Genomic DNA, 27,752 nt, shown 5'->3' with positions numbered 1-27,752 from the left:
CTTAAACGAACATAAAATTCGAATGTAGTAGAATCCCATTTTCTCAGACCGTATGTTTTTTTTGGTTGGGGGGGACGTAAGAGAATCAAACTCCTAATTCATTCACTGACATATTTAATTATTCCCTTACGCAATGTAAAAGGCTAATATTGTGCAGAACATATCTTATTTTTTGACGCATAAGTTGGTGGTTTAAGTCGTGGAAGAGAACGCTGGTATACACTGGTGTGCAAAAATTAAGGACGAAGTCGAAAAATTAGCATATCAGCTGAACGAAGAGGCAGAGCGGGCAGAAAGACCAATCAGGAGATTAAGTAAGGTGATGTACGGTAGCACATGCGCAGATATGCAGGTAGACGTAATGGGGGAGTGTCTGAGTAATATAAAGCATGTTGTCGGTGTAAGATCAGTATTTCTGGCAAAGAGATTACACGCCGTATAGCAGTTAAAATCACACCGAGTTGCTGCCTCAGCGAGAAATGGCGAATAATCAATCTGTTAGACGACATCTGGATGCTTTTACTCGAGGTCGAATCATTGGGAAGTTGGAGGAAGGCCGCAGTGTGACAAGTGTGGCTGCAAAGTTCGGAATTGCTCACAGCATCGTTTCACGACTTTTAAGACAATTTCAAACTACAGGAACAGCTATCCGGGGATTTAGTAGGGGTCGTCCACAAGGAACCACACCCGCAGATGACCGGTGATTTGCCTTACAGGTCAGAAGAAACAGGCGGCAGACAGCGGGAGAAATCGTTAGACACACGACACAGGCGACTGGACGACCGATATCGCGTTTTACCGTGGCCAGAAGACTGCACGGTGGTGGTCTGTTTGCACGACGCCCTGTACGGTGTGTACCTCTAACGCCTGCCCATCGGAGAAGGCGTTCTCTGTCGTGCCGGGAACACCGGAATTGGATAGACAATGAATGGGGACGAGTACTCTTTACAGATGAGAGTAGATTCAGTCTGAGTAGCGATTCTCATCGCATACTCATCTGGAGAGAGCGGGGAAGCCGCAATCATCCCTCGAACATCATTGAAAGGGACAGGTATGGAGGTGGCGGTGTCCTCGTTTGGGGAGGCATCATGCTTGGTAGCCGTACAGACCTTCACATCTTCGACGCAGGTTCAGTCACCGGGACCCGTTATTGTAACGAGATTCTTCTTCCATATGTGCGTCTTTTTAGAGGCGCTATGGGTCCGCAGTTCCTTTTCATGGACGACAATGCACCATGTCATCGCACAGTAGCTGCCGAACAGCTCTTAGAGAGTGAGGATATTGAAAGTATGGATTGGCCGGCACGATCTCCGGATCTCAATCCCATCGAGCATGTATGGGATTTTCTAGGCAGACGCTTGGCAGCTCGTAGCTTACCACCAGTAACGATTCCGGAGCTTCGATTGGCTCTGCAAGACGAATGGAGAGACTAGCAAACCTGCCTAGCAGTCAGGTGAGATCATATCCTCTATTAAAGACCGGATGTTTCTTGCTGGACACCCATCACAGGGATGTTTCAGTCTTCAGTCGCATTGCGCTCCATGCTACTTTTTCAATAAATCTTCTTTTCATCCCTCTGATTTCTCTTTTATTAAGTGTTGCTTACAATACTCATGTCCTTACGTATTGGGGATCTTACGGTATTAAATGTATTGATTTGGAAAGCTTTTGTACAAAGTTATATTGAAAAACCCGTCTCGTCCTTAATTTTTGCACACCAGTGTAAATATTAATAACGGTTAAGTTTATATTTAATAAACGAGTTTTAATGATAATAGTAAACAAATGCGATTAATTATAGATCTTAGGAGCCCAGAATCTTTCCAGTGAAACCAGGAGGTTGCCGATTTTTCACCACATCTCTCATCAGATCACCAAATCTGCAGGTTTTTAATTTACTTGAATTTAGTTCATATATTTCTAATTTAACTGTAAACGAATTATTGTTCACTAATTGCTAAAGGAAAAGGAAATACTATCGAGAAAATTTGAATGACAAATTATTAAAATGAGGTAAGGCAGCGACACTGTCATCTTTAAAAGAAACTTAAAATGTGTGAATTCTATTTGCTCTTCCTTTTTGATATTCAGCGTAAATCTCTGAGAGAATTTAATTTGACTTGAGCTGTTTTAATTCACTGTAGAGCCTATTATGAACACGTGACTAGCGTTTAAATAAGTGGATAACGTATTTATTCGCATTTTGCTTCCCGTGTTGTGTTTTTCTCCTTGGCCTTCTCATCATATGATTTAGAAATTTCTGATTATATTTAAATATCATACTCTTACTTAGCATATAATTTAAGAACATCTAGTGAACAATGCAAATTGCTATTGATTTATATCTTTTACACTGTTAACAAATAATAATGCAAAATATCTGTATAAATAGCAATAATGTATAATAAATTATTAATATATGTATAAATAATAAATGTGTTGCGAAATTCCCAGCTGCGCCAGATAGCTTCCCCTGGAAGCGGGGTTAGGGTTTCCAGAAAATGGCAGAGAAAGGCAGGGTTGCAAGATTTGGCGCGAAATCGCGCATTTGGAGACAAAATTGGCGATATGTCATAGATGGAACGAGAACATTCTAGAACGCCTTCTTAGCGATTTTCCCGAGAATATTCTCGAAGGTAGGTTGAAGCTATATATACCCTGGTTGTAAGCGGAGATAACAGTAGAGTCAGGAATATCTTGAATTATGTAGTGTAGTGGTGTCTTGATTTCAGATATTAGCTTGAGAGCCATTGGCCAAATCGGGAGAAGTACTTTAGTGCTTTGCCGTGAAGTTGTCTTCACCGTTATAGCCTGAAGGCTGTGTTGATGATAATGTGAACGGTTCTCTCAAACAGCTTAACATAGAATGCCAGAGGTTGAAACTCTGCATTTCGCAAGTGAAGTCCAAGACTTTAAACTATAGTTTTTAAATTTCTCTCTAGACTAGATATGCATAATTAATAATAGTCTTAATTATTTTCAGTACTTTAAACTATATTTTTTAAATAACTTAAATTCTAAATTACGATTATTTAAGATTTCATTATTTTTTCCTTAAGTGAGAGTAATTATGAAAGTGGTTATTATAAATATATAACATTAATAGTATGTTTTAAGTAAATAAAACTCAATTACATAAATAAAAGTTAAGCTATATATCTACCACCCGAACTGTGAGTTACCACCGAAAAGTATATAACTACCACCCGAAAAGTTTCAAAAAGCAAACCAGCTTCCTCCCTCTGGCACTTTGTCAAAGAAGCAATAGCATTCGCTCCGTTTAAAATAAAAAGTTTGAATTCAGCGAAAGCAGAAATATTTTTATTTGTTTGCTCAAACTTTCATTCTCTTAGTGTTTCATGATCAAGTTTTCCTTTTAACAGAAAAATAATCATAGTATCCCAGTGCTCTACTGGCTGTTTAAGGATTTTTAATGTATCATTAAACTGTTGTATTGTATTAATTAATCTGCGCAAACCTGAAGCTGATTCAGTTTATTTAACGCTGCATTTGTTATTTCTATTTCGTTTTCATAACGTTCAGTAAGCGCTTTCCGCGCCTTTTCATAATCCGCGTTTGAAATTTGAACAGATTGTGTAATAAAGCAGCAGCTTCACCTTTCACAGAAAGCTTAAGATATTGCAATTTTTGACTGTCACTTAATGTACTATTATTTCCAACACTGGCAAGAAATAAATCCCAAAATTATATCCAATCAACGTAATTAAAAGTAAATACTGGCAGTTCTACGCGAGGAAGTTTTAAACCATTTGCATTAGCATTCATTATATCTTGACATGCATTAGTAAATTTTCTTGATTCTTCCTTTAAAGTAATTTTTAATACATCTAATTTAGAAAAAAGTTCATGCATTTCTATTTCATACTTATTAAACTCTGCGTCAGAACAAGTACCAAGAATGTTATCGTTTAAACTGTTCACTTCAGCATCCAATGTACTAACATCATTTCCATTCACTTCAATGACCGAAAGAGAATTTTCTTGATTTTGTAAACTATTTACTTGTGAAATTAAAGGAGTTAACTTACTATTAATGATTCGCTTTTGCTTTAAAAGAAACTCCGTATTTCACCTGCTATTCTCACAACCCAGACACAAAATAATCCGTTTTCTTTGCAGGAAATATCCTGCTATTTTAGAACGTTCAAAATGTCTTGACACGTCATCTAAAAGTATTACTCTGGCTGTCGACGAACCATGTAAAGTGGATGGAAAGTAGACACACACGTTCGTTATTGCGTTTATTGGCCGTGAGAAAAACAAGTTAATACAATAGATTAGTTCGGCGTTCGTAGGCGCCCTCCTGCAGAGAACAAAATCAAAATTTACATAAAACGCGAACAGATAGTTTGAAATAATATACATAACATAATTTTAGAAATTAAATTTGTGATTAATAAAGAAATATGTCATTGTATGATTTATATTTTAAAATCTAGTTATTTTTTAAATTAAACTATTGTCTGTTGCAAACAAATCGCATTTAAGAAGGCAGAGGACCACAAGTAGCTCGAGAGCCGCAGTTTGGCCATGCCTGTTAGATTGATAAAAAATATAGCATAGTGATTTAAACTTTCTTTAAATACGAGAACTAATAAATACTTTTTAAATTGCTAAGGTCTTTCTTTAAATTTGCCCCCCCCCCCCAGTGAGAGTGCTTAGTAGCAGAGTAGTTCAGACCGCCAATATTAAGAGTTTGATCTAAGTTTAGTCCCAGGCATACGAAATAACTACATGGTTGGTTTTACTTATGCGTAATGTGAATACGAGACAGTTCCCTTAGAATTTTTTCTAAGAGGGTACCCTTCATCTTAGACAGATAACTGTTGTGCGTTTGGCCATATTCGAATAACCTAGCCTTTCTTTAAACCTATGAGCAGCCGTAAGGTAAGATTATCGAACACTGATACATCTATTAGGTTCATGTCAAAATGAACATATTGTCTCCATGATGGAAGTTTTCGTAATTTTCCCACTGTGTAACGTGATACGAGCCAGTTCTCTTTAAAGATATCCTCCACAAAGTTAAGGAATACAGCCCTCGCGTGTTTTGTTTGATAAATTAATCTAACGTTCTTTCTTTAAACTTTGTCCTCAGAAGAGGTGCATACTGCCTAATCGCCTACATTCGATTTCCGAGAGGTAAAATTAATAAAAAAAGGAGGAAATAGTAAGTTATTATAGTATATAACCTTTAATAATTCGTAATTACAACTGCTCAATCAATATACAGCTGGACGACTTCTATCTCTAAGATCTGCTTTTGCCTCTAAACATCGGTTCTCAGAGTCAAGACGAAAGGGCAAAGTAGGAATAAACTCTCAACAACAACAAGCACTTTCACCAGCAATCTCTAATAAGGCTTCAATTCAGTGTAAAGCGTAATTTAGAAACTTCAGCATTAAATCCTGTTTTTGTGCAGCTGGCTTTTTATTCTGAATATTGATTGATTAGTTAAAATTCAGATTGCATGAATTATTATTATCCAAGCTAAAAAGAAATTGAACTTATGTTGTTGCACTTGAAACTTCAAGGCTTAAGCACTATAAGTGTCCGCTACTCCGTCAGCGGCGGGGAGACACCTGAGCGCAAAACGGCTGGGAACTCATTGCGGGACGTGTATGAGTCTAGCTAACGATCGATATCGCCTTCGAAAAGCAACAGCTTTTCTTGCTCAGCCGATGAGGAGAGGACGGTGTTGTTGACCCAGTTAGCGTTCGCTGAACTGAAACCTACTTATTCCCAGGAGAAATGCAGTAGCAGTTAGTGGCAGAACTTCCACACAAGCGGTCGAATTTTGATCTCCGGGATACTCAACTAAAACTCGCAATGGAGGGAATGTTTTGCTAATTATTATTTAAAAAAGTCGTTTTATTTACAGAAAATATTGGGCTGAGCACCGAAAAGAAATTCAGGAGGTCGTCAGAAAATCTTTCATTCGTCTTCCCTGTTTCAAAAAAAAATTTTGGTTAAAAAATATCAAAATGAGCTGTTAAAAGCAATCCTTTGATATTAAAACTGTCCTCAGCGAAATCTTTTTGAAAGCTTTGAGCCATAACATTCCTTACACTACGCTATCATACATTTAGTATTCATGCGACTTGTGAGCTTCGTCATTGCGCTAAATATAAGATCATTAACTTGTTTTATACCGCCCCCGAGCATAGCCCTTTCTTAGAATCTTCTCATTGGGAATAAATTAAATCATTAAGTTATTTTTAAAATTTAAGTTTCCTGTAACTACTTAGAAATGCAATTTTTATAATTAATTATGCCTTATTTTACCTGCAATCATCGTTGGTCAGTTCTCGATAGCCGTGATTAGGTTAAGTTAGGTTATTTGGATTATAGAAAAACACAGGAGGATCATCTTCGTATATGCTTTCGTATAGGACTTTTTAAAGGAAACTTCCTTAGAAAGTCCTCCATGAAGGCATCCCTCCAATAGGCAGATACCCCTCGAGTACTTTGTCATATTCAAATAAAGAAAACCAAACTAAGCCTAAAGGAAACGGCATGATATCCACGTTACTCATGGAAAAAAATCCCACGCAGCCAGCCCGTTTTCCATTATTTTAACCCCGGCCGAACTAGCAGTATTCAGAGATTTTAACGTTTGGCAACTGTGGACAAACGATCAACAGTGACCTTCAGCCAAGACAGCGACCTTCAGTTTGATTCTATGTTAATAATTTAATTAATATTTTAAATACATTTAATAATACGTCTAGCTGATAACTTTAACAATAGTTACTGCATTATTGTAACTAACAAAAGCTGTTTCTAGCGCCATATACTAAATACCTTGCTACATAATGTTACGTTTCATATTTTGTGACGAATTCTATAAATCTTTCTTGCAGTAGCTATTGTTTACTTTTTTTTTTTTCAGGCAATGAAACAGTTAAATATTCCAGTTTTGCAATATAATGATCTGGAACGAAGTAAAAGAAAGAAAAAAAAAAGGAGAAAAAGTAGAGCTTAATTTTATATTAATTAACTTTATAAGAGGACAATTTATAAGAGGACTGCAACTTCACCACGTCGTTGCATGGTTCTATCACCTCTGTATATACGGTAATTTGGCACATAAAATCTATCAGCAAGAAGAAAATATGTTTCCGAAAGCACGCCGATGTCGATGTTATATTCGACTAAAAAGTTCGTGTATTCATCAATTTCGTTCAATATGCCAGCGGCATTCCAATAGCACAATTTGAGTGGATGTTTGAGATTATTGAGTTTGCTCATTTGATTTGGAGATATCTGATTCTGTGAGAGTTTCTTGTTTTCTGATAGTTTGTGCTAAAAGTTGTATTCCTGAATTTTTCAGGAAATTAACTAATTAATTATTATTATTATTAAGTATTAAGATCTTCGAAGATCTTTTTAGCTTCACTGATGAAATTAGGTGTGGATGCGTTTATGGTTTTGATGGCATCCGCAAAGGACTTGCTGATGATAAATCTGTCAGCATAAGTTTTAACAAGTTCTTTTTTGGTTTGTGTGGAAAACATTTCTCAACCTTTAAAGGAAGCGGTATGATCCAGTCCGCAGTTAGCACATTTAGCTGGAGCGTTCTTATCTTTTTGGCATGTTCTAGAATCGTGATTGTCTCCACATTTGACACATTTAAAATCATTATGACAGGCGGCTTGAGAATGATGAAAGTCTTGGCATCTAAAGCATTGGACTGATCCAGAGCGTCTTTTATATGGTTCGACTTTGATATGTAGTCCAAAAATTTTGATTTCTTTAGATTTTTCATTTTTTTGCAGAGTAATAAGAAAAAGTGGAAATTTTTTAATTTCTCCCTGAAATCTACGAGAGAGTTGATTGACACTTATAACTTTATAATTTTTGCTTAAAAGTTCTTTTATTTCATCTGTGTCCATTTCAAGATGACGGAAGACCACTTTATGATTCTTCTCATCAGGCAAGAGAAAGGAGTGATATTTAATTTCCTTTTTGTTGAGAATACTTGTTATTTCTCTGTGAATGCTGACATGAGAGACTTTAATTTTAAAGCTTTCTTTTTAAATGTAACCTGTGTAATCAGATTTGTCTGATAATTTATGTTCTGCGAATAATGCTTTTAGTTGTTTCCAATTAAATTTTTTGTCATTTATATATATAGCAGGTGGCGCTTTGCCTTTTTTGTTTTGATCGTTTTGTATTTCATCATTTATCTGAGATTCATTTGGAACAGCAAAACTAGTGTCCATTGATTCTTGACTATTAATGGAAGGAGTAACAACTGGTTTGTGCTGAGAAGGATTAATGGGACGAAAATGACCCTTTTTCCTTTTACCCACTGTACGATCTCCTTTGGGATTTTGTTCAGACTCGTTACCTGAACTATCCGTTTCTTGTTCTAAAGGAATTTCATTTGAATTGTCTTTATTTGGCTTACTAGGTGAGCCTTTCATACGTTTTCTTTTGAAAATTTTCCATTCACTTTCGACTCTTCAATTTCTTTATGAGAAGTAGTGAAAGCATCATACAAATTTTCAAGTAGATCAGATTCTTTATCTTCTTTGATAGAAAGATTTCCACTTTGTTTCTTGATTCTCAGTTTCTGAACGGTCGCCGCAAAAACTTTCAAAAATGGTTCCATCACCCAGAAGCAAATCCAAAAAATGGAGCCTGTGCAAATCCAAAACCTTAATGGATGGAGTCTGGCGCCCTAGAACCAGACCCACACAAAGGTGTTCTGGCATGGCGGAGATGAGCCGGCGGAACTTCACAAGGCCCTTGTTTTCTCATTTTTTAACTTTGTCTATGTCTATGTCTTATCACTTAGTAAGAGGCAATCGACCATTAACGGCCTTTACCAATATATTATACTTAATTTTTAAATGCTTGAGGAATCGAGTAAGTTGTATCCAATAATATGGAAGTACTTGTGCACATGCTGTGCTAGAACTCAGAGATTACTAGCGACGGAGGCTCCTGTGCCGCCGTCCGTAGAATAAGTAAATTTTGAACAAATGAGGAGTCGTGTGGCGCCATCTATTAGTAGGGATGAAAAGCATTTTAGTTGACTGTAGCTCTAGTTGCGCCATCTCTTGCAGGATGTATTTATTGTAATGCATTTTTAAAATTTTATAAAAATTATTCTTCTGATAAGCAATAATTGGAAAGTGAAATGATGAAAAACGCAATTTGCTGTACATTGAAACGTTTCACAAGCGTAAAAACTATTTACATACAAAGTCTACCTGCTTTGGCAGGAACAAAGTCCATAGCGCATTGTAATTTGATAAGTAAATCCATAAGTAAAGAAAATGAAGTAAAATCTTGGCTAAATAGGAAGAAAACGAAAATATATACATTACAACCGACTATTATGGTGAATAGTGCGGGGTCTCTTGTGGCGTTGTTCAATTGTGAAATCATAATTTCCTAGTTTTTTCATGATATTCTTAGGATGACTGTCACATTTCATAAAAAAGTTATGAGAAGCTTTTAGAATTTCAGAATCCGTGGGTTTAATTTTTAAGTCATTATGAAGAGTGCTGTTTCGTACGAACCAAGGCGCATTTTTAATTATTCGAATGGCCTTGTTTTGAGTTCTTTGTATTTTTTCTCGATGAGTTCTGGCAGTTGCAGCCCACGCTGGGGAAGCACACAGTAAAATGAGGCGGATAGCTTGTAGATAAATAACTCTTTTTGTAGCGAGACTAAGTTTAGAATTTCTCCAAATGAGTGCATAGATACTGCCTATTGTTTGGTTGGCTTTTTTACAGATATTTTCGATATGGTTTTTGAAGGTTAGTTTTTGATCGAGATAAACGCCTAAATATTTAACACATTTTTCATTTGGGATGGAGATATTATTAATTGTGATAATTTTTAGATGTCTTCTGGAAGGGTTCTTTTGGAAATAAATTGTATGCACACAATTTATATCATAAGAATTATCTAATAGTTGCCACATGTTCTACTCAAATACAATAATAAATCTAAAACGATGTATAAAAAAAATTAAGCAAAAAACAACAAACAAACAAACCAAAAAAAAATAAATAAATAAATAAATAAATAAATAAAAGAAAGAAAGAAACAGTTTTTTACAGACGATTTAGTATTTCTCATTCAATTAATTCAGTTCTCACTTCGCGACAAGGCAAAAATACATAAAAACTCAAAATGTCTGTATTGAAAATTATGAAGTAAATCTTAAACACTTATTTGCTCGAATAAATTCCAGAATGGATTAAGCATGATTTAATTCGCAATAATAAAAGAAGGTGTTATCTTTTTTATTGCGAAGCTTACTTTCTCTAGATTGGCAACAAATCTACTATTCTGTTCTTTCAAATGTAAACAAGCAATGGCCGACATGGCAAAAATTATTAGGCTTAGCTTAGCTGCAATTAAACAACTTTTAAATTGTTGATAATTCTAAAAATATTGCATATAGATTTACTAAAGGCATAAAAATCTTAACCGGAAGATAAGAACAGCATAATTCAATCATTTTTAAAACAAAAAATGCGTACCTATTTACAAACATATAAGAATAAAGAAACTGAGATCACTGAGCAGAGTAACAGAGTGGAGATATATATATATATATTTATATACTTTTGGTGCGGCCGATTGCAACCAAAATACGAGGTGCACATCTACATGTTGTAGCAGTTCTAAATACAAAATTTCAACGTTCTGAGGCTACTCGTTTTTGAGTTATGCGAGATACATACGTACGTACGCACAGACGCCACGAAAAATTCTCTTTAGAATTCATTTTAAATTAGTTTTACAATTTTTTTGGGGGGAAAAGTGTCCTTTATTCTGTCTTTACGAACAGATGTCAAGCAAAAACATCATTAAATTCTATTCGATAGCGGTGAAAATGGATATTTGCGTTGAAATAGGATGCCTGAAACTTTTTGAGATAACAATACTTCCTTTTTACTTGCGACTTTTTGCGATAACAGTACTTCGTACAAGGAAGTAAAAATACAATTTGAAAACTTTAATTGCTGTTTAACACCGCGTACCTATTAACTCTGTATAGATCCCATAACAAATGACATTAGAAAAATCATATGTTTATTACAAGAAATTGTATATGCGCCTTAAAATATCACTTTAATATGTTATAAATTAAATGAAATTTTAGTTTATATAAATTAGATACATTATTAAAAGTAAAATACAGATTTAATTATCAAAAAGTTAATTTACAGCTTTTTCAGATGATATTTGTTAATCAATAACGCCCTAGGGAAATCAAAGAAATGTAGGGAAAGAAACTGACAAATATTTCCACTCAACCAAGTATAATTTATGTTCCATACGGCTTTCGCGCATAAGACATTCCCAGAGGCATTCTTTCGGTAAAATGCAAAAACTTTAATTTATCTTTCAGGGTTTTTCACTCCGTTATTCATTAAAAAGCTAAGAGACTGAAAAATACTTTTTTCCCTAAAGGCAAAGGGACATGTTACAAGTAAGTAATAGAACTAAGTAAAATAATAAGCAAGATATTAAAAGAGCAATGAAAAAAATAACACACAATACTGTATCACTGGGCTTAAACGAAGTTGTGCATACCCAGTATCGCTTCGAATCAGTGACATCGTTGAAGGATCTCACAATATCAGAAGTGACTTCTATCCATAATACCGTCATTGCTTAGAAGACCAATTAAAATTTTCAAAATACCCATATAAAAATATGAGATTTTCGAAAACCAGAAAAATGCAGTTCTTAATTTTAATCTTCATTTAAAATTTTTCAATAATGCGTCCATTTGATACAAATAAAAATAGTTTTAATTCATACTATACTCAACTGATACGATATTTTTCATGAATGTCTGCAGCCTTTATATCACTTGTAGTACATGTTCCTAACTCCATATATTATGTAGTAGGTAAAGAATCATTTTTTAAATTTTATGCTTTTTTTCATTTTAAATATTTCCTTAATTTTTTAAAATTTTCTATGATGAATTTTTATTTGAAATATTAGACTGACTGTATTGTAATTTTTATATTACAATTTTCTTGGTGTAGCGAAGCGGTATCTTAACTTTAAATTAATAAACCTAAGAATACATCACTGCGAGTGGACTGTAAATTTAACCTTTATTCGCGGTTTGAACTTTCGAACACAACACAGCACAAAGTAAAACGACAGAGTTACAATTAGCGGTTTTTAAGAATGCAAGAACAAAATGCGAACTACGCATACAATCTGCGCATTGCGAAAAAATATCTAACAGACAGGCAGAGAGCTCTGGTGACCGAAACATTCCGCCCGGCGTTGAAACATCGTTTCAAACTAAATAGCTTTTACAAAATGAAATTATCATAACATAATATGTAATTATGCAATGAAACTAAATTGTTCTCAAAACAGATGCACAGAAGCCTTGATACAATTCAGGAACTTATATAGCTAAAGCAAAGTACAAAGTTATAATGCTTTAGGAAAAAAACTTAATCATTGATAGGCAAAACACTAAGTTTGTGAATTGGCCTTTTGAAAACTCCGTTAGCGGTTTTGATCTTCACGATACGCACAATATTATCTGAGCTAGGAAAAACTTCCTGGTTTTCCTCTTCGAGACACAAAGCGCTTTAAAGCGGCAATAAATGATTCTGATGTAAGATTACCTACTAATTCAATATGTATAGCTCTTGTAGTAAAACACACGAATACACAAATGTAGCATTTCATTGGTTTTACTCCTCGACCTTGCCTGGGCTTCACTTGAAATGGCCCGGCGTAGTCAATTCCAACTTTGGAGAAAACCTTTGACGGAACGACTCTAGACGATGGTAAATCAGACATTATCTGAGTAGATGTTTTAGCTCGTACACGATGACATTTCACACATTTCCAAATCTGTTGTCTTACAACTGACCTAGCGTGGATTATCCAATATTCTCTTCTAATTACTGATAGCAATAGCAGGGGGCTTGCATGAAGATGGAATATATGAAAATGATTCACTATAATCTGTGTTATGTGATGTTTCTTGGGCAACAAAATAGGATATTTTCTGTCCTGCGCGATGTTGGATTGTCTTAATCTTCCTCCAACGCGTATAAGTCCATTCTTATCGATAAACGGGTTCAAAGAAAGGATCTTACTATTTGAGTTTAACGGTTGATTCTTTTTCAGAAGATTATATTCATTAAAAAACTCATCCATTTGAACTACTCTAACAATTGCATTTCTAGCGTATTGCAATTCTTCGGTTTTAAGGTAACCCTTAATTCTTGTTGCGGTAGATTTAGCTGAATTATTCGCAAACCGAAAACACCATGCGATGATTCTTTTAAGTTTCAAAAATGATGAAACTTCATTAAGGACTGGAATTTGCGAAGCGACTGTTCCAATTGAACAAGAAATATTTTTCCGTTGTTCCCTTAAAGACTCTTCTGAAAATGGTAAGTTGATAGAGAACGGAATATTATTTGAATTAAGCCACTGAGGACCTGTCCACCACAAGTCATGAGTAGAAAGCTCTGAAGGCAAAAGACCTCTTGATGCGCAATCAGCTGGATTCTCCTTTCCTTTTATGTGATTCCAATGTGATGAAGGTAAGACTGATTGAATTTCTGAAACGCGGTTGGCTACGAAGGTTTGCCAGCGTGTTGGTTCTGATTGTATCCAGGACAAAACTATCATTGAATCACTCCATGCGTAAATACTGTCAACATGAATTTGCAATGAATTCTGCACAGCTTGAACCAAATGCACTAATAGAACTGCAGAGCAGAGTTCTAAACGATGAATAGAGATTACTTTCAGGGGAGCTACGCGAGTTTTTGATGTTAGTAACTGCACCGAAATTGAAGAATGATTTGAAGACTTTAAATAAATCACTGCGGCGTAAGCTTTCTCTGATGCGTCACAGAAACAATGAAGTTCTACATTTGTAGATTTGGGCAATAATACTCTCCTAGGAATATGAATGCATTCAAGATTTGCGATATCTTCACAATAGATTTTCCATCTTTGATTGATTTCATCTGGCAAGGATCATCCCACGAGATTTGTAATTTCCATATGTCTTGAAGCAAGATTTTTGCTGCAACTATAAAAGGTGCTAACCAACCAAGTGGATCAAAGATTTTCGAAATAGAAGATAAAATTATTCTTTTAGTAGAACACTCTCTGTTTTCGAGATTTCCAAAGTGGCAAGTAAACTCGTCTTGCGTTGGATACCACTCCAAACCCAATAATTTTATTGATTTAGTATCAACTACTGTACATGAAGAATTTGAGTTCCGAGCACTCAAAGCAGTTTCCAAAATCGAGCGATCATTAGTACACCATTTATGCAATTGAAAGCCACCTTTTTGTAAAAGTTCACTCAGTTGAGAAATTAACTCTACTGCGTTTTCTACTGTGTCTGAACCAAATAGGACATCATCAATATAACAATTGTGTAATATTATTTCAGCTACCTTTGGGAATTTAGTTCCTTCCTCAATTGTTAGTTGTTTGAGTACGCGAGTAGCCAGGTATGAAGCGGAAGTAGTGCCGTACGTAACTGTGCACAACCTGTAAGTTTTAATCGGCTTCGATGGATCATCTCTCCAAAATATTTTTTGGTAATCGCGATCTTCATCATGAATTTGAACTTGTCGATACATTTTCAATAAGTCGCTAGTAATGGCTATGGGATAGCATCTAAACCTCAAAAGAATAGTAAATAAGTCGTCTTGTACCTTGGGACCATTCATTAGCGTGTCATTAAAGCGATATCCCTGATGTAGTTTTGGCACTAGCATTGAAAACGACGCGTAATTTTGTGGTAAGACTGGATTCTTTTAGCACGTGATGATGAGGTATATAATAATGAAAATTTACTTTATCTGGATTATCATCGGATAATTCTTCCATGTGTCCAAGTGATAAATATTCGGACATGAAGTCTTTATACTGTTGATATACTTCAGGAGTTTTTATTAATTTTTGTTCCAGACTAAGAAACTTGCGAAAGGCTGATGGTCTGGAATTACCCAACTCATTTCTTTTAGGCTTGAATGGCAGTTTTACTGAGTAACGACCCTTTTCACTACGCACGTGATTTTCCATGAAATGATTTTCACACAATCTTTCCTCTTTAGTTAAAGGTTTCGATGTGGGAATTTGTTCCAAATCCCAAAATGATTTAACTAATTCCTCCGTGTTTACGTTTAGCGTATTGACTGAAACCTGCTTACGGTTTGGGAATTCAAAATGTGTAGTTCCAGCAATTATCCATCCTAACTTAGAACAACATGCAAATGGAAGATTTTTGCCCCTTTTAATTACCTCGCCATTTATTAAAGTAAGGAATACGTTAACTCCAAGTAAAATATCAATTTCTCCCGATTCATGAAATGTAGGATCTGCTAGAGTTAAATCCTGGAAATTTTCATATAAATTCAAAGGTAAAGTTACACTTGGAATGTTTCCTGTAATTTTGTCTATTATGTAAGCGGACGTTGAAATTCTGTAATTAGTATTAAAATGAGGTGTAAACAACAAGTCAACTTCTCCAGTAGTAGTTGTATTGAAAGTACCTAAGCATGACACTAATATCTTCGAATCCTTTATGCTCAATCCTAAATTGATAGCTGTTTTCCGACGAATGAATGATTTTTCACTACCTGAATCTAGTAAACATCTACAATTTATGAATTCCTGGTTTGAGTTTTGAACCTTAATTAAAGCAGTACACAAAAGTACATGACTACATTTACCATTAGCATGAGCACCAAAAAGTTTATTTTCATAGTTGTTTGCACAAACAGTTGGAGAACCCTCACTCAAGTTGTTTTCTGGTTTAATTTGCGATTTCGGAACAAACACTTGTGCTTCCGGTGAAGGGAATCTAGATGCATTTTTTGGTTTGAAATTATTTTCTAAATGCAAAATGCTATGATGATGCTTAAAACAATGCTTGCAGGTGTTTGCACTCTTACACATTTTAACTTTATGGACATTAGACAAGCAATTAAAACAAAGTTTATTAACCTTAACAAACTCTATTCGTTTTTGCACTGGTAAATTTAAAAAATTAGAACACCTGTATAAAAAATGATCTTCTTTACAAAATAAGCAGGTAGAATTAGAAATCAGAGAAGTAACCCTATTATACACTGGTTTATCTGATTTATGCGTTTTACTAACTAAAGGTTTACTGTTCTGTAATGTTCTAGCGTAATTCTTCAAAAATTCTATCAAGTCATTCAACTTTGGTATTTCATCTTTTTTAATTGACGCTCCCACCACAACTTTGTCGAAACGTCAAGTTTTTGCAAAATAATATACAACAACAAAGTATCACTAAAATTATCTATCCTTTGATCTAATATTTCCAATGAGCGAGTTATTTCGTTTACGTTATCTACTAAACTTAATATCGAGGATGCAGATTCCGTTTGTAATTGTGAAACGTTAAGAATTCTTTTAATAAAAGCAAATATCTGTTCTCTCTTATTAGAAAATCTCTCTTCTAGTAAATTCCAAGCAATACTGAAATTTTGATCAGCTATGGGAATTGACTGAATAATGCGATAAGCATCATTTTTCAAAGAACTCTTTAAATATTGTAATTTTTGAGCTCCAGAAAGATTTGAATTGTTGCGAACACTAGCGTTAAATAAATCTTTAAATGTTATCCATTCAGTTAAATTTCCGCTAAATGTGGGTAAAGATAATTTTGGTAACTTTAAACTTTCAGAGATTGATTCAGGTACGACAGGTTTGTCGCCATTTGCATTTACTATCTTGTAAATCTTTAACTTACGAATAATTTTTAAGTGAACCTCCTCAATTTTCTCTAAAATCGACTGTTCTTCGTCAACGAAAGTGTCTATTTTTTCATCATCACAATTTGTGTAAATTTCTCTAAATAGAGATTTAAAATCTTCCTTAAAAATTTTACATTTTTCTAAGATTAATTCAGCTTCAGCATTATCTAAGTTATCATAATCTATTCTCTCAATGAATTTAGTTAACTGTGTTTTCAAAATTTTCTTTCGTTTTTTTTCTATATCTGACATTTTGAAAATATTCTAAATTCTCGATTTTACTAATACTTTAAACACAACAATAGTAGCAATAAGGAAATCTCAAATGCAATTAAAATGCGTTAACTATTTCACTCACCTCGAACATTGTATCCATTCCGTAAGTCTTGAGAATTCTAAACCGAAATTGCATTATCAACTCCATTACGGACACGTAGAATTCTTATTCACAAGCGCGGGTTTTTCTCGAAGCTCCGGCGTATGACGACCAAATAATGTAGCGAAGCGGTATCTTAACTTTAAATTAATAAACCTAAGAATACATCACTGCGAGTGGACTGTAAATTTAACCTTTATTCGCGGTTTGAACTTTCGAACACAACACAGCACAAAGTAAAACGACAGAGTTACAATTAGCGGTTTTTAAGAATGCAAGAACAAAATGCGAACTACGCATACAATCTGCGCATTGCGAAAAAATATCTAACAGACAGGCAGAGAGCTCTGGTGGCCGAAACACTTGGTATTTTAAAAGTTCTATTGTGTGTGTACTAAACTGATTTCGCTGGCAACAAGTTAGATCTGTTATGCATTTTAACCATCGAAACTCTATTAGAGAGAAAACACCCTCTTAATGCTTGATTTTGAAGCAGAAATTAAAAATAAAATTCAGCTATTTTAAAGAGGCTGAAATAAATTTTGGGTGAAACAAGGAAAATTGGAAACAGAGGGGTTTCTAAGATACAGAGAGAGGAACATATGCTCTATATTCATACCATATATAGTAACTCTGTTTGGCAGATTAAGAAAGAATTAGTTTGTAAAATTATGAATCTTTTATTTTTTGTTTGCATCTAAATTGCAGAATTCTCAAAATATTAACTCAAAACTCAAATAAAAACAAATTAAATAGTAATCAAATGTGAAAAATTCATATTTACTACATTAGATATTATGTCTGTGTGACGTTAAATCTTGTATCTAAAATCTGTCTGAAGACAAAGATTAAAACCTAGCAGTCATGAGACTCTCTATCATTGCACACACACACGTATATTAAATATGTATTTAAATCTAAATTTTTTAATTAAATTCAATTTATTCTTATGAAACACGTATATATACATTTTTGTTAAAATTTATATATATATATATATATATATATATAATGAAAAAAATTTCGAAGTGCTGATGTAGGAACACTGACAGGCAGAAACGCCTGGAATACCGATGACGAAGCATAGATAACTTAGAACGTAGTAGTAAACTCAGATTGAAGAGGAAGAATTCTGATTGCGTAGTATGCTAATATGTTGAGATCGTACTAGTTTATTTTAGTTTAGTTTAGTGACGGAGGACGTGGGCACCACCTCTTTACCATTATGGTTAATTGGTTTAGCGCCACGTCCACCCTTATCTAAAGCTGACCCATGTTAGGGCCACACGTGATCCACTCATAGGGCATAATGATTAGTGTTAAAAGACATAGATATTAAAAATGGTTACATCTGTGTGAACACAGTACTTATGAGTTATGAAATAACTTTAGAAAGTGACACATAAGATTACAATTCAATACCCTAGCAAGTTATTTATAAAGTTTACAATCCAATACATAAAGAAGATATATCATACATAATGATTATATTATACTGTTGTGATAGATAAGTGACGACATTGTCAACATGAATTTACTAATGCAAAATTCAACATTTAAACTCAGTATACAAAAACCGAAGAGCATACAAATGCTTATATTTCATACATTGCCAACTTAAAATAAATTTAAAGTGGAGAAGCTTCAAAACATATACATTACAAACACGAGAGAAATGCAACAAGCAAAATTATAAAAATGCTCAGAAGTATAAAAATGCTTAGATCTCATATAAGTCTCTAATTATTCTGAATGTCATTGTTAACTTTTATATTACAGCTTACTACTAAAGATACAGTTATTATATTAAAATTGGATATTAATACAGTTAAATGAATAATTGCACTTAGACTATAAATACACTATAAAAACATTAATTCTATACAATTTCTAAAATATAATGATTCAAAACGATTATATGCGAATATTAAAATAATGATTCACTATAAATATACAATGATTCAATACTATTACTTAAATTAATGATAATACTATTCATATTATTAATCATATCTGCCATGTTGACATCAAAATAATATTTTTTTCATATAGGTGCTTATTACTGAAATGATTTTACATATCACTAGCGAGCAATTCAACAATAAGATATGTACAGTACAGTTTTACTTGCACATTGGAAATACTATACAAATAAATAATTCAATACAATGATACCGTAAGATTACTCATGAATAATTCAATACTGTGATTCTATACGATTATTCAAATGCAATGATTCAATACAACAATTCTATGTGCTTATTAGAACAAAAATCTATATAATTATTCAAAATTTCAATATTATTGCTCAAATCATAAAAATACCATTTATATTATAAACCTCACTAGCCAAGTGACATAAACATTTAAATTATACCATTAATTAATCATTACAGCAGTGATGCTAATGTTGCTTGAAAGCAGTTAATTATAAATTATGTACTGTACAGTTTTACCTTGCACACTGAATATTATAAATAATGTAATGATGCAATACACAGTGATATTATACTGCTTCTTTAGACCATGTACCAAAGCAATAATTATATGCAGTTACTGAAGTATAAAGATACGATACAAGTATGCAGTGATTTAATATATATACTCAGATTTGCAATAATACTATATATGTTATTAATAACATTTAAATATATGGTATAGTCATTTAAGTACCTATTATAGTACTGATGTTACATTTACTTGGAAAGAAATCAATTGTTAGATATGTACAGTACATATAACTTGCACTTTATTTGTTCATTACAATTTCAGTGATTCAATAGAATGATTCTTTATGATTACTAAAATGTAATAATTTAGTACAGTGATTCTATGCATTTACTAAGTACAATGATTAATCATACCAAACCAGTTAACACAATGATGCTATAAAACAATACAATTACTCTTATTCAATATGATTACTCTATTTAGTAACAGAACTATTCCGCTATCAATTATACTAGTTAGGTAAACATTAAAAGTAATAACCTTATCATCTATACGATCATCAATACGATTACTCTATTACAATGTTTAAAAACTATGGTACAATGAATTAATACTGTACACAATTACTCTGATACAAAACGATTACTTTACTAAAATAATTATTCAGTATAAATGTAAATTTTATAGTACAAAAGGAAGCAAAGTCATCTCTCAATGATTTTACGCAATTACTCAAATAAATAATAATAAAACCGTACATGTTATTAGTCATATTAGTCAAGTCAATATCAAAACAATAAGTATATCATATTGTACCTATTATAGTATTAATTTTGAAATAGCTGAACAGTCAATATCTTGCTACCTGACATATCCGCTCCACAGCCAAAGGAAAGTTCATAGCCAAGTGAGTCCACATTACTGGATGTACTGTACATTATGTATAGTACAGTATGTTAGCCATAGCTACAGTATGTTATTTACAGTACATTAGAACAGTTTTAGATACATTTGGAATAGCAAGAGAGTGATTTTCTGACTGTCCGCTCCAAAGCCAGAGGATTGTTTAAAGCCGAGGGAGTCCACATAACGAGATAATTCTTAGTTTTTATTTGCATTAGATTTAGCACAGGTCAAGATAGTTTATTTTATGATGTACTTTAGAGACATATACAAAATTAGATTTGACACAGGTCGGTGCCGAGGTCCATAAGTTTATTAACAATTTTTTAATCTTTCGTACTGTATGCTTGTTATTATTCATGAACCTGCTAAATGCTTGCTCATTCGTTGGCGGGATCGGCAGGTGCAAATCAGTTATTACTGGGCAGTTAGCTACATAATGTTCGGGTATGCCCAACTCACCGCAAATGCACTGTGCTGTATTTGTAATGCCAAACCTTTCAAAATATACAGGAAAAGGACCGTGTTCCGTTATATACCGTAAAAGTTGAGCATGTATTATGAGGCGATCATAAGTTACTGTGGGGATATGATAATAAACACGACGTCCTGTGTCGTCAGAGTTTCACTCTTCCTGCCACAGGGATTTGATTTTTTGCGTAAGATTTTTCTTTAGCCAGGAAATTGGCCAAGGTATCTTAATTTGTTCAGCATTTATATTCTGCGCCGCTTCTTTAGCTAGCTGATCCGCCAGCTCGTTTCCTGTTTGGCCAGCATGGGCCTTTATCCATTGCAGCTTTACGTTTAAATGACTGTTGTCATGTAATTTCGACTGGATGTCTGCTGTGAGCGGGGAATAGTGTACTGGATTTAAAAGTGCATGCAGACACGATAAGCTATCTGTCAGTATGAAGCTTCCATTATGTTCCTGCTGTATGATGTGGGTTAGTGCCCGGTCAATTGTTAACACCTCACTCTGTAACACACTATTATTGGTGTCCAGGTGACCTTTCCAAAGTGTTAGTGTATCCAGGTTTCGTAGGGCTATGTAGCACAGCCTGTGCTATCGTCTATTTGGGAGCCATCTGTATAATAGACTAAATCAGCATCCGTTATGTTGGTACTTTGATTGATATTAATGTCCACCCCTTTTCCCTGTTTCGCTGGATGATCACATAGCCGGATCAACTTCTTCTCATATTCCGCTGGGAAATAATTATCCTCATGTAGGGTTGCTGGTTGGCCTAATTGGGCGACTGTTTGATAAGTCGCTTCTTTTTCCATATTAAGATGCAACGGTGGCAGACCGGTCAATACACATAGTGCTTTAGTGGGGGAAGTACGAAATGCCTTGGTAATATTCAGTAAGAACGGTCGTTGTATGCTTAGGAGATGTTTTATTTTTCGACCTTGCATAGGTAATGACCAAACAGCCGCCCCGTATGTAACAATTTTTTCAATTACTGTTTTATACAATACCTTCTGTATGTACGGGTTAAGGCCCCATTCGTGACCTTTCATGAACTTGAGTTGCTGGGCTATTCCCAGCGTCGTCTTATTCAGTTCCATAATATGTGGCATCCAATTTAGTTTGATATCAAATACTATTCCTAGGTATTTCAGTTCTTTTACAATTCGAAGTCGATAATTATTCAAAGTTATTTTTGGTTGTCTTGCTAGCGTACCTCCCTTTTTGGGAACTAGAAGTATTTGTGACTTTGCTTCAGATATCTTGAGTTTAGTTTCTGCGCATCTCTTATGAAATAGCGAGCAGGATTCTTGGGCGTTGGTCTGAAGTTGTTCTCTTGTTCTACCTCGAACGATGAGTGCAGTATCATCGGCATACGCAATGATGCGCGTGTGCTCTGGCCACGCGTTGGTTAATATACCATTGAATGTTATATTCCAAAGAAAAGGCCCAGCACACGAGCCTTGCGGGCATCCTTGATTTTGATTTTCCACTACCATACCACTATTATGGGGTACTATTAGCAATTGGTCAGAAAGGTAGTGTTCCAAAGTAAGATAGATATTTCTTGGTCATTTAGCTAGGCGCAGGGCTTGAAGAACCGCTGGCCACCACAGTGAGTCAAAAGCGCTTCTTAAGTTGATGGAAATAAACGCTGTGTGATAGCCAGCAGACCTATTTTCTAGAATTTGATTCTTAACTTCTGTAAGCGCATGCAAAGTAGACTGTCCTGGACTAAACCCATATTGTATTGGGCTTAAGTATTTCGTAACATATAGATGATGCCGCAATCTTGTAATGATCAGCTTTTCGTAAACCTTCCCCAAAGCTGAAAGCAGACATATTGGAAGGTACGATTCTGGAGACGTTGGATCTTTATTCTTTTTCAAAAATAAGACCACTTGCCCAATTTTGAAGCTGTTAAGGAATGTCCCCGTTTGCAGGAGCTTATTGAAGAATAATTGAAATAGAGTTACATTAGCTGTTATAATTGCTTTAATAATTCGGTAGTCAATACCATCCGGTCCTGGGGCTCTGCGCTGGGGAAGCTGGCGCAGCACTTGCTGAATCTCCCTGATGGTAAAGTAAGGATCATTTGATGTAGCAATTTCTGAGGGCTGATTCCTGATTGTGGTATGTTCTAATGTGTCTTCTTGCGGATTGTCTGTGGTGAAGACTGCTGACATAATTGCCTTTATTGTATCTTCTGTATATTGGACAGTACTATTGGGTGTCGGCAATATATGTAAGGTGGCTGGTTTAAAAAGTTTTCCTGCCGCAATCCTGTGGTGGAGTCCATAGGTGGGGGTTGTTTCTGTACAAAACTTTCTCCAGCTGCTAATTTTTGCATCTAAGATCATGCGTTTGTAATACGCTCGCTCTTGTTGGTAGATCATTAGTGTTGTGATTGTTGTGATATTTAGTTGCTGCCTACGCTCTTGTTTGAGGCGTCGGCGCAGATCCCGACAATTTTGCTGTTTGAGTACGCAGTGTACCATTCCACCAATGGAGGGCGGTAATTCTTTTTGTAGTACGCTTTGGGAGATGTTCATCACACGCTTGTTGTATTGTTAATAGAATGTCTTTCGTAATATTTTGGAGGGTCTCTCTACTTACAGCATGTCTTATTGGATTAACGAAAGGTGTTAGCCTGTTACTAACAATAGAAGTGAAAGTGCGGACCTTCCGCCCTGGTAGGTTGTATCTTTGGATGATGTTAGTTGCAGTGCTGCTTGCTATACTATAGCGTATATAGTTATGATCCGATAGACTCTGTCCCTCAACTACTGTCCAATCATGTATTAAATTTGCCATTTGATCACTAGTAACTGTGAGGTCTGGCCAACCACGCGAGTGGAGCCTATCAAAGGTCGGCGGCGCCTCTATTTGATTATGAATTATAAAGTTGTTGCTTAAGAAAAAGTCTTCGAAATGACGTCCTTTAGGTGTCGCATCAGCGTAGCCCCATGTTGTGCTATGGGCATTATAATCTCCAGCAAGGAGCATTTTCGCTATACGATGAGATTGCATTAGCTGTTGGATGCTATAGTCCTGCTGGATGCTATGGTTGCTGTTGATGATATGGTCCGCTTATTCTGTAGGAGGGGATTAGATAGATACTAACGCTATTGTCTGATTAAGTATTTCCAGTAAGACAACCACAAAATCCCTCTCTTAAGCAAGCACAATCGGTGTCCACGCCTGGTTGCAGATTGTAATAAAAGCTCGAGGCGGTTGTGTTAAATCCTCTTTTTGAAATGTTGTCCATTGAAGGGGAAAACCCACAATTTTGCCTTGTCTGTGGTATGGTTCTTGACCAATTATTATATCAATCATTTCTTCTGTAGCGTAGTGTGCCGTTTGGGACATTGCGGCACGCGCTCGCTGAAGATTTATTTGCAAACATTTTAAGGGTGTGTGTTGAGCTGATGATTTTAAGTTAATGACATTCAAGGAAGTAATGGGGTTTGTTGTTTGCGGACTTGCAGAAGTATTACAGAAAGATATCTCTCTTATCTCTCTAATATTCTGTTGTTCGTCGGATTGTATCGACTGCCTGTTGGTAGATAGCACATTCGATTGCATAGGCTGAATGTTGGAAGTTGAGTCGTGTTCCGAATCTGCAGTTTGAATCTCCACAATTGATACAGGAGGGTTGTTCTGCTGTACATTCTGTAGTTGCATGTGAGCCGGAACAGAAGCCACAGAAGATCTTAGCGGATTTGCACATGCCTTGGCTGTGCCCAAATGTTTGGCAGCGATAGCATCTCTTAATAACAAAGAATTCTGTGATTCCGTGAGATTGCCAGGCTGTAAAAATACGTCTGGTATTAATGGCTGCTGCCAAACCTTCGGCCGTGCATTCAATGACCCACTTAACTCTTTTAGGACGTCTTTCTCGCAATCGGAAGAGTGGCTTGTATTGGTAGGCCGATGTTCTTATGTTGAACTAAGTTCTGAGATGAGCTCTTCTGGTTTTGTGCTTTCTGGGACATTATGAATAGCTATCCTAAGGTGTCGTCGTCGACGCTTTTTGACCTCTACGTATATGTCTGCTTTTTGCAGATGTTCTTGTAGTTGATTAATCTCGTCTGAAGTTTGGCAAAATACCTCCAATCCTCCTTGTAGAGTTGGCTGAATTTTTTTAACAGTAATTGGTATTTCTGCCAAAAGAACTTTATTTTGTAGTTCTCTTCTGAGTTCTTCAGTAGGTGTTTTAGACTTTGATTTGTTGACTACGCTTGGTTTGCTGATATTTTGTAGAACCTCCGCAAAAGTTGGTTGTGAGACAGTTGGCAAGGAGGTTGGTACTTGCAAATTGTGTGACTGTTGGGCAGGGGTAGAGAAAGACTGAGGATGAACCAATTCACAGCAAAGCACAGTTGAAGTATTTACTCCTATATCGATCTTAGCAGGCTTGACTGTATAATCTGGACCCTCTAAGGCCAGCGTCTGAAGTGCGGCCAAGGAGTCTAAGAGTCTAGCACGAAGATTTGTTGGCAGTAGGTATTTAGTGCGTTTATTTGTTGTTGCGACCTGCCGTATATCATCGTACAAAGTAGAAATCTTTTCCGCGTAGGGCAGATCAGAGGCCAGTAGCTTTGAAGCGTCTAATATACTTTGTGAGTGTGTAGGATCACCATCAGTTGGAAGCACTGATTGACGGGACATACTTTGAAAGATTTATCATTAATATGCAGTTTACACTATTGTAGTGAGACACTTAATTAGAATGCTTGACAAAGGTCTCTTACTAAAGGTAAAGTTTGTGAGCAGAAGGTACCCCTTTACACCCAGGACCAAGGAATTACAGTAAATAAAACATGCATTTAAAATTCAAACAGAAACATTACAAGAAAAATCGTAAATAAAACTTAAAGTAAACTGTAAAACATTATGACTAAAAAAGTGCTATAACTAATAAAGATTGCTTTAGGTACGAAGCTAGTTAAAAAGCAGTAAAAAAAGATAATTAAAACATTACAATATGCAAAATGAAAGTATACAGTGTACAAAATACAATTTCTCACCCAAAACACACTAAACATGCATATAAAGAGCTTTTAACAGTAATTAGTAGGACTGTCGAAATGTAGTAAGAAGTCGTCGAAATGTCCCTCGATGTCGAAACGTATCTCGATTGAAATACAATAGAGTCGTTCAAAAATAAGACTCTTAATTACTGTTTTTGTATAGGTACAATGAGGTCCTAACCTGAAGGAACGACACTTTGGCGCTTCACAATAATTTAGAGAAATTGTAAAGACATGTACTCAACTGGGATGTTGAAAGAGTCAACATTTTAAGTTGGCACAAAATTTTATTAGGCTGAACAATCTATTTTTGAAAATATTGCAATTAGAGGGTTGAGATTCAAATAAAAAGGTAAACATACCTTTTATATGAAGATCCTGTAATCCTAAGTGCAGTAGATCCTGAGATATTGAATTTTTAAAAAACAATTCACCAATTTTGGACTTATAAAAACCTATCCCAATTTGCTAGGCCTACCATAGGAACCATGTGGCAGGCAGGCGGAACCCTACCGTCGAAGCAGCGGCATACACACACCGTACTTTATGGCAGCCTAGATTTCTTTGCTATTCACACGAAAACACTTTTTTCTTGTGAGATCGTAAAAGTTGGCAGTTGAGGCGGATTAAATTCCATTTTTATTTAAATTGACGTTTTTGGCCACAATTCACTTCGCACTCTAATCGTGCCTATTTCTAGAACATTTACATTTTTGAAGACTATTGCGATAGGAAAAGAGCACACCGAAATTGCATACAATCAGCACAAATGGTGAGGTTAAAAGTACGCAATTATCAAACAGGGGAGCTCGCCGAGAGGAATGCTTTGCTTTAGGTTAGAAAGGTTTTAGTTCTAAAAATTTTGAGTTTAGGTTCCGAATTATATATATGTATATATATATATACATACATATTGTCGATAGATGTATGGAAAAAGAACGGAAATTTCCACGGAACCAGCAATTATTATTTTGATTTTTTCCACTGTTTACAGTGCTGTTTCTTTATTCATTCCAATTATGTTTCCACAGTAGTGCATATTAGCATTAAAAAATGCTTTCTTAGTTGCCAGTTTTTATCACAATAGCACACTTTTGCATTTTAAATTTAACTTCGAATTCCCTAGGAGATAATTTCCTTAATTTTCTCTGTTACTACATTAAATTGAATTATATATGTATCTTTATATATTCATCCGGGCTTTCCCAGAGCCAGCCGATTTATGGGGATTTAAAAGAATATTTGTGAAAAGATTGCTTTAGGTACGAAGCTAATGCTGCATTCAGTGATGCACAATTTCAGTAGGAAAAGAATTTCTAAAAAAGAGAGAACATTTTAATGTATTACTACCGATTTCCAAAAGTAGAACAAAGTTTCAATCAGTAATCAGTTAGTATAAAAAATATTATAATGACAATTCTTAAATCATTTTATTTTGCGTAATAAGATATAAAAAAATAAACTGTTTTGTTGAGCTATAATGAACTGTCTAATTTTCAAATCAATGGGTGGAGTTTAGACTTCAGCCCTTCACCGCATCCTTGACCCGTTTGCAGAATTTTCCTTTTCATGCCGACTTTGCATGTGTCTCCCGAACGAATTTACAGTATTGCTCCCATTATCTAAGTAACTGATTACTCAGATCACCGGTTATCCGAACACATTAAAATGTATTAATTTAGAAGTCAAACAACAAAAATAAACTTTATATTTGAAAATTTTGACAG

At 35.0% G+C, this 27,752-nt stretch overlaps 1 protein-coding gene across 1 annotated transcript in view; it reads left to right on the top strand.

Moving 5' to 3' along the window:
* The window catches only part of LOC118181212 (glucose transporter type 1-like), a 289,653-nt gene that overhangs the window by 46,423 nt on the left and 215,478 nt on the right, over nucleotides 1-27,752 (top strand). The window lies entirely within an intron of this gene.

The sequence above is a fragment of the Stegodyphus dumicola genome, chromosome 7, assembly GCF_044657685.1.
Source record: "Stegodyphus dumicola isolate Sdum_Otavi_A_Nest chromosome 7, ASM4465768v1".
Taxonomy (NCBI): domain Eukaryota; kingdom Metazoa; phylum Arthropoda; class Arachnida; order Araneae; family Eresidae; genus Stegodyphus; species Stegodyphus dumicola.
This window is presented reverse-complemented; position numbering and strand designations above follow the sequence as displayed.